Source organism: Papio anubis, chromosome 6, assembly GCF_008728515.1.
Source record: "Papio anubis isolate 15944 chromosome 6, Panubis1.0, whole genome shotgun sequence".
NCBI classification, from domain to species: Eukaryota; Metazoa; Chordata; class Mammalia; order Primates; family Cercopithecidae; genus Papio; species Papio anubis.
Genome location: NC_044981.1, coordinates 75,000,328 through 75,014,508, shown reverse-complemented (window position 1 = coordinate 75,014,508; position 14,181 = coordinate 75,000,328). Strand labels below are relative to the sequence as shown.

At 38.9% G+C, this 14,181-nt stretch overlaps 1 long non-coding RNA gene across 1 annotated transcript in view; it reads right to left on the bottom strand.

Moving 5' to 3' along the window:
• Nucleotides 1-1,043: 1,043 nt before the first annotated feature.
• The window catches only part of LOC103883810, a 46,766-nt gene continuing 33,628 nt past the window's right edge, over nt 1,044-14,181 (bottom strand). The window contains exons 3-4 of the long non-coding RNA XR_004184333.1: nt 5,575-5,674; nt 1,044-4,828 (exon numbers count right to left, since the gene is read on the bottom strand). This is a non-coding gene — a long non-coding RNA (uncharacterized LOC103883810). The remainder of the gene's footprint in view (nt 4,829-5,574; nt 5,675-14,181) is intronic.

The following is a 14,181-nucleotide window of genomic DNA, read 5'->3' as shown; positions in this document are numbered from 1 at the left end:
AAATTGTGTTGTTTGTCTTTTGGTTGTTTAGTTATATTTTGTATTCTGGAGATGAATACTTTATTTATTCTGAATGTTCAACCCCTCTCACATACATGACTTGCAAACAAAATTTCTTCCATGTCTTTTCACTTTCTTGATAGTGTCTTTTGATTCACAAAAGTTTTTAATTTTGATGAAGTTCAATTTATCTATTTTTGTTGTTTTTGCCTGTAATTTTGGTGCCATATCTAAGCATCTATTGCCAAATGCAAACTCATGTTTTTCTGTATGAGTTGTATAGTTTTAGCTCTTTCATTTGGGTCTTTGATCAATTTTGGGTTAATTTTTGTATATGGTGGGAGGAAAGAGTTCAACTTCAGTGTTTCACTTGTGGCTATCCAATGTGCCCTAGCACCATTTGTGAAGGAAATTATTCCTTTTCCAGTAAGTGGTTGTAATAGTCCATTCTCATACTGCTATGAAGAAATACCCAAGACTGGGTAATTTATGAAGAAAAAGAGGTTTAATGGACTTCAATTCCACATGGCTGGGGAGACCTCACAATCATGGCAGAAGGTGAGGGAGGAGCAAAGGCATGGCATGTCTTACATGATGGCAAGCAAGAGGGCATGTGCAGGGGAACTGCCCTTTATAAAACCACCAGATCTCAGGTCTGGCACAGTGGCTCATGCCTGTAATTCCAGCATTTTGGGAGGCTGAGGCGGGCAGATCACGTGAGGTCAGGAGTTCAAGACTAGCCTGGCCAATGTGGTAAAACCTCATCACTACAAAAAATACAAGAATTAGCCAGGCATAGTGGTGCATGCCTGTAATCCCAGCTACTTGGGAGGCTGAGGTACGAGAATCACTTGAACCTGGGAGGCAGAGGTTGCAGTGAGCCAAGATCACACCACTACACTCCAGCCTGGACTATAGAGCAAGACTCCATCAAAAAAAAAAAAGAAAAATCAGACTTCATGAGACTTATTTACAATCACAAGAAGAGCACAGGAAAAATCTGCCCCCATGATTCAATTACCTCCCACCAGGTCCTCCCATGATGCATAGGGATTATGGGCTCTACAATTCAAGATGAAATTTGGGCGGGGACACAGCCAAACTGTATCAGTGGTCTTGGCACTCTTGTTGAAAATCAATCTACCATACAAGTATGGATTTGCTTCCATAGGTCTTGGCACTCCTGTTGAAAATCAGTCTACCATACAAGTATGGATTTATTTCCATACAGTATGGTAGATTGATTTCCATATGGTAATCTACCATTTCATATGGTATGGTAGATTGATTTCCATACAGTAATCTACCTTTCCATACAGTATGGTAGATTGATTTTCAACAAGAGTGCCAAGACCACTGATACAGTTTGGCTGTGTCCCCACTCAATTCTTTGAATTCTATTCAGTTGAAATGTATTTCTGTTTTTATGGTGGTAATATATTGTTTTAATTACTTTAACTTTGTGGTAAGCTTTGAAATCTGAAATTGTGACTCCTCCAACTTTGTTTTCATTTTTCCTGACTGGTTTGACTATTTAGGGTCCCTTGAAGTTCCATATGAATTTTAGAATCAGCTTTCCCTCTACTGAGAAAAAGGTTGTTAAGATGTTTGTTAAGAATAGCATTGAATCTGTAATCAGTTTGGATAATACTGCAATCTTAACAATGTTAAATCTTCCAATCCACAAACACAAGATGTCTTTTCATTTGCTTAGGCCTTCTTTAATTTCTTTCAGCAAGATTTTGTAGTTTTCTGTGTACAAGTTTTGCCCTTTGAATTCCTTTGTTAAATTTGTTCTCTAAGTATTTTATTTTTTTGATGATTTTTTAGATTTGATTTTCAGATTGTTAATCACTAATGTACAAAAATAAAATTTACTTTTATGTGTTGATTCTGCAACCTGCAACTTTGCTGCATTTACTCATTAGCACTAGGTTTTTTGTAGATTATGCATGACTTTATACAAGATCATGTCACCCGCAAATAAAGATCATTATACTTCTTCCTTTTTAATTTGGATGCCTTCTATTCCTTTTTCTTGTCTAATTGTTTTGGCTGTAACTTCCAGTACAATGTTGTATAGAAGTAGGCATCCTTGTCTTGTTCCTAACCTTAGAGAAAATGTTTTCGGTCTTTCACAATTATGTTAGCTGTGTGTTAAATGAGTGTATTTAAGAGCCATCAGTTACAACAGAACATGTTGTCTAGTGTAGCCATTTTTCCTAGAATTTTTTCTCCAACGTATAAAGGTACATTCATAAGCATTAAAAACATATCATCTCCACGGTTCTATTTCTATGCCTTGGTCAGCATAAGATTGGAAAAATGGCCAATGGTTATAAAATTTTTCACACACGTTAATCAGATAACAGCTTCAAGGCTTAGAAATGGCCTGTCAGGGGTGTACTGACGCCAACGCACAAGAGCTGTCACTTTGCTTGCATATCTTGAATCTGGTGATTGTGGGAGTATTTATACTGTGAAAACTGACAAACACTACAAATCAAGACGGTTTTGGAGAGCTTGCTACTGACATAGGATTTTTTCGGGGCCACTTCACCAGCCGGAGACCAAGTTTCACTCATGCCCAGTGGCCTTGCTCTGCCCACTTGGCCCAGCAGGCTGTGCTTGGCTCACACTACCGGTTCAGATCTTTTGCTCACAGCAGGATCCAAGCTCAGCCTTCGGTTGGGCCACACATGCCGTGACCTGGTTCCACCTTGGGCTCTGGCTTCTGGATGAGGGGAACATGGTGGTGCCTGAAAACTTCTGAGACACCAGCAACCACAGAACCCCAAAGAGGGTGTTATAACTTGTTTGTTCCCACTGCCCTGCTCCAGCCTATGGCTTCTGGGCTGGCCCTGCCACCACTTGCTATTGCATGGGGCAGCTACCTAGCACCAGCAGAGGGCAAGAGGGCTACAATGTTACAGCCCCTTTCTGCCCCACTGTTCAGCGGGTCCCGGGTTCTTGTTTAGCATCCAAGAAGAATGAGGTTATGTGGACAACCAGAGTGAGCAAGGCAGAGAAGAGTTTTCTTGAGCGACAGAACAGCTCTCAGCAGAGAGGGGATATGAAGTGGGTAGCCCCTACCCAAAGGCAGGTAGTCCCAATGTGTGGCTGAGTCCAGGGTTTTTATGGGATAGGGGAGTGCCTGCTGATTGGTCCATGGGAAGTCTGGAAAAAAGCACCATTCAATTGGCTAAAAAGCATCGAGGAAGTCCTTACTCTAGTCGGGGACTTTACCCAGAACTGGCAACTTGGTTTTCAGGTTTCAGGCTGTCTTTGGCTTGGAGGCCAAGTTTCACCAGGGACCCACCCCTATCTGCTTAGGAATTTGTCTGCCTCCTGCCTCTATCATTAGCAGCACACCCCTGGGCCTGATACAAAACTCTGATGTTCGCTGTTTGATAAACTCATGCCAAATATTCCCCCACGTCATTTACTCTTAACAATATGAAACGCTGTGGCTGATGTTGCAGAGGTGTGGTAAGGAGCCTTGGGGTAGTGGGACATTTAACGTGGCACCATCCCATAGCAGGAGCCTGAGAATGTGTCTACAAGGTCAGTCTGTTCTGTCTTATAGTTCATCTTTGTTTTACTTATTCACATTAATTTATCTCTATTGGCTTTTTGTGTTTCATTGTTTTGGGAACTTATGTTTGTTGGAATCTCACATCACTTATTAACTAGACAGTTCTATCAACAGTAGCCAAAGATTCTCTTTTTAGGTCCTGTAAATCTAAAAAGATAGACTGTGACAGAGAAAACATCTCAAAAGAAGGCATGAAAAAATGTTCTTCAATTAAGCTACTGAAAGAAAGTGGAATTCTTTTCTCAGAAGTAAGGGCTAGTAAGTAAGGGTTGTCCAATTTTTGTTGCTGTCTTAAAATAATTATAAGCTGTGTACTAATCTTATATATTATATATATTCAGACTAACTATATTTTTTGCTCGAAATGGCATCCTGGGAAATTCAGAGACAAGGCCAATGTCATCTCAGCTCAGGTCATACATTTCTTTTCTTAAATATCTTGACTTCAGAGATGGTCAATTCCTATTCTATTCCAGGCTGGTAGACTTGCTTTCTATTAATCCAAATCATTTTAATGTGGAAAGACAGGTCCCTTATACTGTTACCAACCAATGAACAGCCCTCAAACTCCTCATCCTTGGCCACAGCATTCAATCTTCATCTGATGTGAGAATATGTAATTGGATTCATTATTCTCTGAAGGGCAATAGACACTGAATTTTTAACTACTCAATCACACCATCAGCCCACTGAATTATCTCTACTTTTTCTGGCTTGCTCTACATTTTCTGGGCAGTAAGCTATTATTTTTAATATTTGGCATAGTTTAATACATGTGGTGCTGCTGGTCATGGAAGACAGGGCTGAGTTTGAATTTACCTCAGGGGAGAATGTAATTTAAAATTACTACATTGTTTTCTAAATATCTAATCTATGCCATGGTGGGGTTTTGAAATAATCACTAATTCCAATAAAAACTGAGACAGAAGCCAAAATTACTACAGCATCTATTTTCACAGGGTTGCCAGAAATGACCATTTCAGGTCTTGGGTCAATGAGAACAACACATTTTTTAACACAGTAGGAACTTATTTATAGATCTATGTTTGTCTGCTTCCCAGTACATGGGCCAGCATTTCTCTTTGGACTGAACTTATCTTGTAAGTTGCTGTAGTAAAAAGCAAACCTCTCTGTGTGCAAACCCCAAGGAAAGAAATGTCCTCCACTATTCCTGTGGTTTACCACAAGGGGAGCTGAAGAGCCAGTCATCCAAGGTATGTGACCAAGACGCACCTAGAAGATATAGGAAGACATAAATCATGTAGAATTTGCCAAATAACTCTGCAAATGGGCTAAAAACATATGATGCTCTTGAAATAAAATCCTTACCAACTCAATTTCCCAAAATGAAATTTTCATTTTTTCTTATGTTTTTTTGGTCCATAGAGCCCATGCACATGAAGGCTTAATTTCTTTCCAGCATTTTAACAGAATTTCCAAACATTTATCTTTTTAAAAGTCTATATCCTTTTAAAAAGCGAACGAAAGAGTCACTAATTAAGTATGCTAAGGGAAAATTCAATTCATTACAAATTATCTAGGAGCTGTATGCACCATTCCAGCTATGAAGAATCAATCCTACTCAGAGAACTAATGAGCCCTAGCTTCTCCATTAAATTGGTGCCTGTCATTTAACATGATACACAGATGTATATGTACCTGCATGTTGTGTGAATTATTTATATGTAAATAGTACATATACCCCTTTTTCTTTTAAAAAAGGAATTCACTTGCTATAGACTTTACAATCTGTCTTTTTTACTTGTACCTTTTTATTATTTATCAGAGCTCAAATGTAAAGCTATTTCTTCAATCACCAAATGACAATAATATACAAATCCTTGAAGTGATATGCAATGCAAGAACAACATGACTGTTAATTAAATCATATCTGCGCTTCTTAAAGCAAGCTCATATCTGTCTCTAAATAGCAAGATAACTTCAATACCCACCCCATCTCCAGAAGAATGTTAACATACTTGATTCTTTTTCCATTTTTCCTCTTCATTGCTGATGTCCAGCTTCCATCATGGTTATTACGACTACTGAGCATAGTCACATGACAGGGTATGTAGACTCCTAATGACTCAGGTGAAAATAAATTCATAAATAAAGAATTAGGCTGCAATCCCCGTGGGTGAGGAAGGCGAGGTCTGGAAGAGAAGGCAAGCTCCCTCTAGAGGAAAACTTGGACGAATGAGCATACTGATATTAAGAACATAGTCCCAAAACTCAGGGAGATTTAGACATCTCAAGAATGGTTGTTTTTGTTTTTGTTTTCCACTGCATGCTATTTAAAAAATACATACAACTCATTCTCATCACCGTATTTTTAAAACCATATAAGAATGCCCACAAGGCCGGGTGCGGTGGCTCAAGCCTGTAATCCCAGCACTTTGGGAGGCCGAGACGGGCAGATCACGAGGTCAGGAGATCAAGACCACCCTGGCTAACGCGGTGAAACCCCGTCTCTACTAAAAAATACAAAAAACTAGCCGGGTGAGGTGGGGAGCGCCTGTAGTCCCAGCTATTCGCGAGGCTCAGGCAGGAGAATGGCGTGAACCCGGGAGGCGGAGCTTGCAGTGAGCTGAGATCCGGCCCCTGCGCTCCAGGCTGGGCGACAGAGCGAGACTCCGTCTCAAAAAAAAAAGAATGCCCACAAATATAGAAGGGAGATGTTGGCCATTGTTTCCTCCAAAAAAGGAGAGAGAGAGAGAAAGAGAGAGAGAGAGAAAGTCTGCCCAGTGGCAATGGGAATCACATCCTTCCATTTATGGGCATTGCCACATGATTAAAACTCACTAAATATAGTGTGTCCACCCAAATTTCCAGTGAAATATTAATTCTTGTAATTGACAATACCTGTGAAATGTGAAAACCTAAAAATGAAAGTCAATGGAAATATTAACATAATGCCTCTAATGAGACAGCCCATGAAAAGTTTTGTGACCAAAATGTACAGGGAAATACCAGAAATCTCTTTCAAAGTTTTGCACTCAGCTGACGTGGATTTTAAGGTCATCACTGCTTTAATTTTTAAATTTTAAAGATTTTTAATTTTTCTTTGAGAGTTGAGAGTAGGTTGGTGTCAATACGAAAACAACTTTATTAAATAAGTGAGTCTGTCCTACATACAACTTTGAAGGAAATAAAGTTGCATCGTGCAGCCTGCTTTGGTGAATTTGTTTTCTACATCTATATATCTTTTTTTTTTTTTTTTTTGAGACAGAGTCTCATTCTGTCACCCAGGCTGGAGTGCAGTGGTGCGATCTCAGCTCACTGCGACTTCTGCCTCCCAGTTTCAAGCAATTCTTGTGTCTCAGCCTTCTGAGTAGCTGGTTTACAGGCGTGGACCACTGCGCCTGGCTAATTTTTGTATTTTAGTAGAGACAAGGTTTCACCATATTGGCCAGGCGAGTCTTGAACTCCTGGCCTCATGTGATCTGCCCACCCCGGCTTCCCAAAGTACTGAGATTACAAGCATGAGCCACTGCTCCTGGCCTATGTAATATCTTCTGTCTGCAATCTTCACCTCTTTACTTAACAAAAACTTAATCCTAGAAAAGGAGCTGATAAGTTAAATCCTGTTAAGATATAAACAACTGGAAATTAACTCCTGGGATTAAACCTCAAGCCAACACTAAAAAAAATTCAAACAGTGAAATTTTAACTAAAATCACATTTTAAACTCAAAAATATGTTAAAGAAACTGGAAGTTTTGCCCCAAAGCATAAATAATTTCCATAAATGAAATACCTTAGCTAAATTCTGCATTTATAAATGGATGTATATAAAATTTTGCAAGTTCTAGTCATTTTTAAATTTATTTAAAATTCTATGGTGAGCCAAAGTCATTTCGGAAAATTTCTTTATCCACAGTGTATGCATGTGACAATATATAAATGTGTTTACATTCATTACTGCTATATTTATAATAGCAAATAAAAAACAAGGGAAATAATATAAATGTTCATCTATAGGGCAGTGGTGAAATGATTGATATACAATGAAATATCATGTAACCTTGTTTTGGCTATTTAAAAACTTGTGGGCCAGGTGTGGTGGCTCATGCCTGTAATCCCAGCACACTGGGATCCTGAGGCAGGAAGATCGCCTTGAGGCCAGAAGTTTGAGACCAACCTGGGCAACATAGTGAGACCTCATCTCTACAAAACAGTTAAAAAATTAGCTGGGTGTGGTAGTGTCTGCCTGTAGTCGTAGCTACTCAGGAAACTGAGGCAGAAGGACCACCGGAGTTCAAGAGTCTGAGGCTGCAGTGAGAGGTGATTGTGCTGCTGTACTCCAGCCTGGGCGACAGAGTGAGACCCAGACTCAAAATAAATTGTTAAAAAATTGTGATAAAATACACACAACATAAAATTTACCATTGTAACTATTTTAAGTGTACGGTTTAGTTTAGTGATATGTAATGTGAAAATCGTCAGAATCAAAATGGAGTCACTTGTGCTTTAGAAAAACCAAAACCGGTCGGGCGCGGTGGCTCACGCCTGTAATCCCAGCACTTTGGGAGGCCGAGGAGGGTGGCTCACGAGGTCCAGAGATCGAGACCATCCTGGCTTACATGGTGAAACCCCGTCTCTACTAAAAATACAAAAAAATTAGCTGGGGGTGGTGGCGGGCGCCTCTAGTCCCAGCTGGGAGGCTGAGGCAGGAGAATGGCGGGAACCCGGGAGGTGGAGCTTGTAGTGAGCCGAGATCGCGCCACTGCACTGCAGCCTGGGCAACAGAGCCAGACTCTATCTCAAAAAAAAAAAAAAAAGAAAAGAAAAGAAAAAAAATAAAATAAAAAGCCTAAACCCTGACAAATAGAGCTGGGAAAGGCCATGAAGGGAGGTTTCTCATGAAAAATGCCTGATAACAAAAACTAGTCACAAAAGACTGCAAAAACCACAACCTTGCAGTTTTTACTCAAAAAATACTTCTGCAAGAACATCTGCCCAGCAACTGCCTGTTTAACTTCAAACTGGCATCAGTCTTGTTATTGATCCTTGCTGCCAGGGACAATTATCTCAAAACAATTGAGTAATCATCCTCATTTTCCTTTAAAAACCTTCTTTTACCTCCCTGAATACACAGCTAGCTGACTGTGATACACATTTTCCCTTTGCAATGTCCTATTGCTGAATAAATATCCTTTCTAGGGAGCTTTCATCTGTTAGATATTTAGGTTGACAGTAACTATTTTAAAATGAAGTTGATCTACCTGTGCTAAAATAATAAAAACTGATACACATAGTAACATGGAAAAAGTACAGTGCAGAATGGTGTGTATTCAATGAATCTACCACTTCTTTGCTGTTAAATGTCTTATTTGAAATACATTTTAAAATAAGTAATGTATGGATAATAACGTGTCATCCATGAACCTACTCCCGCAACTGGCAATTCTTAACATTGGTCATATTTCTTTCAGAGTGTGTGTGTGTGTGTGTGTGTGGTGAGTGTATATGCAAAAAAAATCCAGATAAATTTGAAGTCTTTTTGTCCTTCATCCCCTGTCCCTTGCACCTTACTCACCTCTCGAGAATCACATGGGTTTAGTTTGTATCTATTTTTATATTTTCTCATACATATGTAACATGGATACAATATTACTGTTTCTATGCCTTTTAAAATTTGCATAAATGCTATGACCTCTTTTCAATTTGCTTTCTTATTTCTCTATATGCTGAAGCTTGTTTTCTCCATTCAACATAGTTTTTGAGTACGAATGCCAATTGTGTTTTTTGTTGGAAGGCTATGTATATGTGCTTGTTTCTGCACTACAGCTTCCTGGTGATACACAAGATGCTGTTAATAGCATTCACATCTGGAAAGATGTGATGGGAATTAGTAGTGGGAATTAGGACTTTTACTTTCCATTTTCCACCTTCCAAAGAGTTTGAAATTTTACAATTGTTGTCATTTTGTAATAAAATATTTAATCTAAGATAAAAAAAGTTTTATCCTGTTCATGTGGCAAGGGATGTGAATACATTATGGCAGGTTATATAGGTTAAATGCTTTTTACCTGGCAACATACCATGTTGCCCAGGTGAAATAGAACTGTGTAGGACACGGTGCATTATGATGAAAGCAATGCAACTTTTAGAGAAGATATAGGTTCTAAGGGATGGGGATGGGGCAAGAGATTACACAGAGGGGGCCGGCTAACTAAACTTAATAAAACTGAAGGAAATCTGTCTGCTAGGAATGCAATTAAGAGGGACGGAGAAGATAATGGACAGGGCCACACATTACATGTACAGAGGAAACACATTGTAATGGGAGTGAATAGATCTGATTTCAAGTACTGGTTTAGTCACTAACAACCATGAGTTTGGCTAATTCATTTAACTCTCTCATTTTAGTTTTTTCTCTCAATAGAATAAGACAAACATTTCTCATTCACTCATTCATTCACTCATTCATTCAGTAAATATTTACTAAAGCTCTAGCAGGTGCCAGGCATGCTAGGCACTGTATTAGGTGCTGGCAATATAAAGAGGAACAAGGTAGAGTCCATCCCTCATGGAACTCTCTACCTTGTACTACTGGAGGCTGGCTGTCATTCTGAGTCTAGCCACCATAGGCAGAGTGCCAACCAGCAGAGGCTGTGAGTTCTGAGAACTTCCCTGGGCAGATTTGATGTTGCTACAGCAGAGGCCAGATGATGGAGAAGAGAATAGTTATTCTAAGGGTCTCAGCAGGATTCCTGGGATGAAAACAGAAAAGATTCCCCTTTTTCTTGAAACTGGGGGAACTTGGCTTCAACTGAGGAGAAACAGATGAATTAGAACTCCGGCCAGAAGAGGGATATAACATGAGCGACAGAGAAGGGGATATTTGATTTTTTTAAAACTTAAATCAAGATAAAAGAGGATATGAAACTCATTTTATATCTTCAGTTCCTACTTGCAGTCTCTTTAATGTTTTTAAAGTGTGTGAACTTTAAAATGGCCAAACGCAGAAACTGTATTACAGTGGATCTCATGGGAGATGGATAAAATGGGGATGATAATAGCTACTTCATAGGAATGCCATAAAAAAGAATAAATTTTAAAATCTGTTAATGTGTGATATAAACTTATAAAGGACTTTATAAGCATGAATTTATTATTATTATTTTATTTGGAGTTCTATTAATATAAGATATAGATAATATTCTTCCTAGAAGTTGTTTCATTCCCTGGGTTCGTGAAAAGACACAAGTCCAATTGGCCCTATCTATCTCCAGTCTCATTTTGTGGACAGCCACTTTAAACTCTCATGTATTTGTAAAGACTGTCATTTCCAGAGGCTGCATTATGTGACCTAGCTCAGCAGAGGCCTGGGAACACTTAGGGAAATGTGACAAAATCCAGGAGGAGATTTCAGTTGGACATTTAAGTCAGAAACACACACACATATACCCCAGAACCTTATAAGTCCTTATAAGGCTTGGCCTGTGAGGCAAATGTGAAATTTTTTTCCTTGGATCCTCTTCTATTATTCCTAATTATAGCAAATATATTTTCATTAGCATTTGAAATATTAAAAACCATGTTCAATGCCTTCTAAGCTAATAATGACTATGGTAAAATTTGTGTGGTATCTCTTTTTAAAAATCTATTTACACCATTTTACCAAAAAGACAAATGCACCTGTATGTTCATGGAAGCACTACACATAACAGCAAAAACATAGAATCAGCTTAGGAGCCTATGAATGGGCGATTGGATAAGAAAACATGAGACATATACATCATGGACTACTACACAGCCATAAAAAGAATGAAATCATGCCCTTTGTAGCAACATGGATGCAACTGGAGGCTGTTATCCTAAGTGAATTAATCCAGGAACAGAAAACCAAACACTGCATGTTCTCATTTATAAGTGAGAGCTAAACATTGGGTACACATGGACATAAAGATGGGAACCATACACAATGAAGACTAAAAGAGGGAATGGGGAGAGATGGGGAAATGTTGAAAAACCACCTATTGGGTACTATGCTCGCTACCTGGGTGATGGGTTCAATCGTACCCCAAACCTCAGCATCACACAATATACCCTTGTAACAAACATGAAAATGTACCCCTTGAACTAAAAGTTGAGAAAAAAATATTTACAATTGTTATCACAGAAGATACAGCATTCAATAGTTACATGTTTAGAAATAAATAGGCCCCAAGTAAAATACTTCTGAAACAGTATGTGTTTGTTGTTGTTGTTGTTGTTGTTGTTTCTGTAAACACAGTCAGGGAAGGCAATTTCATAGCCCAATACAATTAATAGTCTCAAAAGATTTTCTGGTATTCTAATGATGGAATGTCTTATGCATACATAACTCAAATTCAACAATTTCTAGTCATTATTTAAATGAGAGACTTAAGTATGTTAACAATTTAAGAGATGTTTACATAAAAAGAAACCTTCTGGACTTCATAATTATCCAGCCCAAAAGAAAATTATGGGACACTTCTCTGTATTTCCCAAAGGAAATGGAACAGAACAATTGAAAAGGAAAAAAATAAAATATAATAAATATTTGGAAAACAAAAAGGGGAAATCATATCATTTGAAGAAGGACAAGTTGCCATGATTCGTGCGATAGCTTTTGACTAATTTTTGAGAGAGAATTTTGTGCATGTGAGAGGCACACACATCTTTAGAAAAAGCTCCAAAACTCATTCTCCCTTTGAATTGTTCTCCTCTTTAACCTTAGATGATGTGGAGATAAACTCGAAGCTCAAATGTTAGGAGAAAATATCTGAAAGAAAGTCATAGGCCAGACCAGCACAATTCCTAGAAACGAAGGACAACTAGAGCAAAATCCAGTATGCTCATCATCACTGGCCATCAGAGAAATGCAAATCAAAACCACAATGAGATACCATCTCACACCAGTTAGAATGGCGATCATTAAAAAGTCAGGAAACAACAGGTGCTGGAGAGGATGTGGAGAAATAGGAACACTTTTACACTGTTGGTGGGATTGTAAACTAGTTCAACCATTATGGAAAACAGTATGGCGATTCCTCAAGGATCTAGAACTAGATGTACCATATGACCCAGCCATCCCATTACTGGGTATATACCCAAAGGATTATAAATTATGCTGCTATAAAGACACATGCGCACGTATGTTTATTGCAGCACTATTCACAATAGCAAAGACTTGGAATCAACCCAAATGTCCATCAGTGACAGATTGGATTAAGAAAATGTGGCACATATACACCATGGAATACTATGCAGCCATAAAAAAGGATGAGTTTGCGTCCTTTGTAGGGACATGGATGCAGCTGGAAACCATCATTCTTAGCAAACTATCACAAGAACAGAAAACCAAACACCGCATGTTCTCACTCATAGGTGGGAACTGAACAACGAGATCAGTTGGACTCAGGAAGGGGAACATCACACACCGGGGCCTATCATGGGGAGGGGGGAGGGGGGAGGGATTGCATTGGGAGTTATACCTGATGTAAATGACGAGTTGATGGGTGCAGCAGACTAACATGGCACAAGTATACATATGTAACAAACCTGCATGTTATGCACATGTACCCTACAACTTAAAGTATAATAATAATAAATAAATTAAAAAAAAAAAAAAAAAAAGAAAATACTCTTGACTGGAAGCAGTGGCTCACGCTTGTAATCTCAGTAATTGGACAGGCTGAAGTCAAAGGACTGCTTGAGGCCAGGACTTAAAGACCAGTGTGGGCAGTATAATGAGACCCCCATTTACACACACACACACACACACGCACGCACGCACGGAAAACACTCTCTAGGTTCCACCAAGCAGCAGAGAAGGGACAGAGGTGCATTAACTCATTTTTTAACAAATGGAAAATGGCCCAATAAAGAATTCCAACATATCCAAGTACATAAGTGAAAGTTTCTATTTTTTTTCCCAAAAACTACTACTTTATTGACACTCCACTTAGATGCATTTTTCCAGGTGGGTAATAGATTACTTCAAACACATATCAGATTGATTCCATAACTTGTCAATTTGCTTAGTTATTAAACCAGGGTGATTGTCTTTCTTAAGAATGAATTTCTTCCGCTTAAAATGTTTATCTCACATTTAATTTAAAGAGCCCACCTTTAATTTAAAGACCTCTTCCACAGATGAGCTTGAAGCTCCGGAGGCTTAGATGTGAGGACATGGAAGGGCGTTGGGTCAGGGAGGATGGAAGTGTCTTTACGAGGCTACAAAGAGCATGTTGGTTTTCTTTTTTGGTGTTAACAGAGTCAGCCCTGCCTCCATGGTAAAGAGGTTGCCGTCCTTATTCTTTGGTTGATATAGCTCCATTATCTAGAATTATCCCAAACAGCTTTCCTAGGCACCATGGCCCAACTCGAGGGCCTCAGTCACAGGTACACACTTGAAACTTTGGAGACAGTGTTGTCCTTTCCACCAGGATATGCCACTATACCAACTTTCCCCAACATGGAAACACCGAGGCAGGTCATCAAGCTCAATGGCTAAGTAAACAATCAGGAAACAAGAAACTAGTTTTCTCTTCTTACACAAGCTCACAAACCTTAAAAATGAATATTTTGGCTAGAGAATCATTCAAGACCAGA